This window comes from Babylonia areolata, chromosome 8 (assembly GCF_041734735.1).
Source record: "Babylonia areolata isolate BAREFJ2019XMU chromosome 8, ASM4173473v1, whole genome shotgun sequence".
NCBI lineage: Eukaryota > Metazoa > Mollusca > Gastropoda > Neogastropoda > Buccinidae > Babylonia > Babylonia areolata.
Genome location: NC_134883.1, coordinates 4130043 through 4134014, shown reverse-complemented (window position 1 = coordinate 4134014; position 3972 = coordinate 4130043).

The window sequence follows — 3972 nt, the reverse complement described above, 5'->3', positions numbered from 1 at the left end:
TGGAAAGTCTCCGAAGGGAGTTAACTCCCTCCTCTGTCTATGAGTGTGTCTGTCTGTCTGTCTCTCTCTGTCAGTCTGTTTGATATGACTGTGCCGCTTGAAGCAGATGATGCTATACGGCCTATGCCCACGATTGTTTGATAAATTACTTCCATGGCTGCTTGCCAGGTAAAAGTTGAGTTGAATGCGCGCATGCACAGAGAGAGGGAGGGGGGTAGGGGGTGGGGGTGGGGGGGGTGGGGGGGGGGGTGCTGGGGAGAGAGGGAGACGGGGGAGGGGGGGGGGAACAGAAAAGGTAGAAACCTACTAAAAAATGACTAACATGCAAATTACATCTAATAATAATAGTTCAAGAATGATAACAATAATTAGAAACCACAAGTTAACGCAATTTCGAAGTACGCCAGTTAAAGGAATGTATAGAAATAGGGCTATGAACTAATGGCTGTGAAAGTTCGACCATAGGAACCTCGTCAGAAATAACTTTCCAAAAATGATCTGCAGAATAGTTATTCTCTTTGAAATACTTGGTAAGAAGGTATGTAACGTCTTACAGTGAAACAAACATTGATGCAAGCTGAACTGCTTACCAGATGCATGTAACATTTTTCGTACTATACTTTGTCTTCAGTGCATCAAGTTTTATACGGAAGAAAGTAGAGGTTATTAATCTCTTATAGTAAGCTGATGGATTCGGTATAGGCTTTTCTTTAATAACATTCTCGGGGAATAATGTCCCTGTATGTTTTGAAAACTTTTTCTTCCATCGGTTATGAAATCGACCCAATGCTGATTTTTCTAACAAAGTGTATGCCTCTTTTACGGAAAGACGGACATGTATTTTTGTCGATTTTCTGAATCTTGTGCTCCTCTTTTTGCTGCTTTATCAGCAGTTTCATTGCCATTAATGCCCACATGAGAAGGCACCCAACAAAAACTGACCTAAGTCCCTTTAATCCTCAAACAATGTACTAAATGATTTGCCTCAATAACTAATTCAGGTCTTGTTTCAAGGCTAAATAATTCCAGAGCACAAAGTACTGATTTGGAATCAACAAAGAATGCTATTTTCGAGAAAACTATTTGATGGCTCACCAAGTAGTTCAGAGGTTGTATACTAGCAATTAGCTCAGCCGTGAATATGGAAAGATGTTTTCCAATAAAGTAAGATTTTTCAACTTTAAAAGCAGGAATATAGAAAGCGGCACCAGCATTTTTGTCATCAAGAACAGATCCATCTGTAAATATATGGAGATGATTCTGATATTTTTCTGCTATATGAATTCTGGCAGTACTTGTCATGATATTGATGTTTTCTTCTTTTTTTGTTTCAGAATAAGTGATATCAAAATCTGCTTTCAATATTTCCCAAAAAGGAACAGGAGTATGATGTGGTTTTGCAGCTAACTCTTTCATGTTAACATAAGATTCCTTTAACAAATTTGAAACGTAATTTGCAACTGTTTCTTGTGCTGAAACGGCTTTAGCTCTTTTAGGAAAATCAGTGTCAGATCTTACTGTCAGTTCATCAGCAATGAATTTTTTTTGTCATTGAAGTGTATCTCACAGCGAAGTTTGCTGTTGCTAACTCACGATGTTCATTTAAAGGAAGAATTCCGGCTGTTTTGTATGTTTCCTGGTTGGATGCATGAGAGGGCACCCCGACGGCAATTTTGATATCCTTACAGTCTACACTTTGAATCTTTTGTAATAGATATTTAGGTGCACTGAAAAATATTTCTTGTGCATAGGCTATCTTAGATCTTACAAGGGCCACGGAAAGATCAATCAATGTTTTTGTATCCATTTCCCCAAGGTAAGCGGCTTATAATTTTCATCAAATTGATACTTTTCCTTGCCTTTGTTAAGATGTAATCAAAGTGAATGTTCCATGTCAGCTTTGAAGTAAGATAAACACCTAAAAACTTCACCACCTGTTTATAATCAATGACGTCACCAAGTAATTTAAAAATGGGTATGCTAGATGGGTTACCACGGGAATTAAACAACGTCATACATGTTTTTTTCATTCGACAAAGCTAGACCTTTTTCAAACATACAGTTACCAAGGTTATCAAGATCAGATTGATACAAACGACGTATGTAATTCTGTGCTCTTTGTGGGGTTTACTTTTTTTTTTTACATTGACACCCATCCACATACAGATATCATCAGCATACTGTATTAAAACTACAGGATTTGACAATACCTTTGGGAGATCCTGAATAAGAATATGAAAGAGAATAGGGGCTATAACTGACCCATGTGGAATTCCCATGTCAAGTTTATGTGGGAAAGAATAATGTGTTCTCACCCTTGCTCGAATAATTCTATTAGACAAAAAGTTTTTTATATACCCATAGAGATTACCAGATATTCCAACTGATTTCAGTTTGTATAACAGACGTTTGTGCCAAACCTGATCATAGGCTTTTTTTTACGTCAAAAAACGTTGCCAGGACACTTTTTCTGCAGGCAAACTGATGTTTTATTGAGTTGTAATCTTTACTAGGTGTTCGACCGTTGATCTTCCTTTTCTAAAGCCTGCCTGGTTCACTGGAATGATATTGTATTTTTCACAGTAAGTTAGTATTCTCAACAGGACTGTTTTTTCCATTAATTTACTGACATGCGAGGTCAAAGCAATAGGCCTATAACTATTTTTATTTTATTTTTATATATTATTACGTTTAGGTTTTCCTGCTTTTAGAACTGGTACAACTATTGATGTTTTCGATATCTGTGGTACAGTTCCAGATATCCAACATTTCTGATATATTTTGTATAGGAAAACGATACATTTTTTTTTTCGGAATGTGTTTTAGCATCTCTCATTAGGTAGTGCATCGATGCCAACTGAACTTTTTTTTTTATTGCTAGGGAAGCTATAGCGGTTTGTAACTCCTCATATGTAATAGGTAATTAAACCACAAGTCATTTTGCGGAATGGGATCACTGTATAAAGTACTATTTTCTTCTCTGTCTCTGTGTGTTTTACACGCAGGTGATAAGTCTTCGTATTTGCTATTTTTCGCAAACATTTTAACAAAGATTTCTGCCTTTTCCTGATCTGATAGAAACTTGTTTTGTGAGTCATTTGATATTGGGCAACTTGGTAACTTTATTCCATTTTTCATTTTTGTCCAAACTTTATTTAAGTCTATATGATCTGAAATTTCTTGTGAACAAAATGATGACCCATTATCTTTTTTAGCTTGGGCTACAGTCATATTACTTTGAGTGTTTACGTTTGCTTTCTTCATTTCTTTGTGGTTTTTGGGCTCACTGCCCGCGAGATAGTTCTTAAATGTTACTTTCTTGTAATTTACTGCCTTTTCACATGCATCATTCCACTAGACATTGCCTGAACGGTCACCTGACTTCACAGCCTTTACTTTTGGGATCGACAGCTGCTGATAACACTGCTTCTGTAAAATTTGAATACATTACATCTTCACTCTCATTCTCAAGTTTTTCAAAATCGTGAAAGTACGCTGAGTACTAGCTTGTTGCTGAATTTATTGTAGCTGCACAAGAGTGTATGTCAAAGGTTTAAAAGATTTTTAAACAGAAGACTCACATGGATTATACTGTAATTCTCTAAGTATATAAATAGCAGTACTTATCTTCTTGCCCTCGTTCCCAGTTTCGTACAGTGGTGGAAAATAATAATTTGGAAGTTTGGGAAGCTTGCATGCACTGATATTAAGTGAATGCAAAATTAAAACGTCACATTTACTTGATGCTAGAAAATGTTTCAAATAGGCCAGGTTAGATAGAATAAATCTGCAGTTCCACTGGAGTAGCCTAATTTGTAATCGCGTTTGCTTTTTCATTACTGACGATCTTTCCTATCAAACAGGAATATAATGTTATTTATACTATATGAATAAATCAAGGACCGTAGTTTATAAACTATTGCTTTTTTCTACTAGATGAATGATCAGAGAGGAAAACAACAACAACAACAA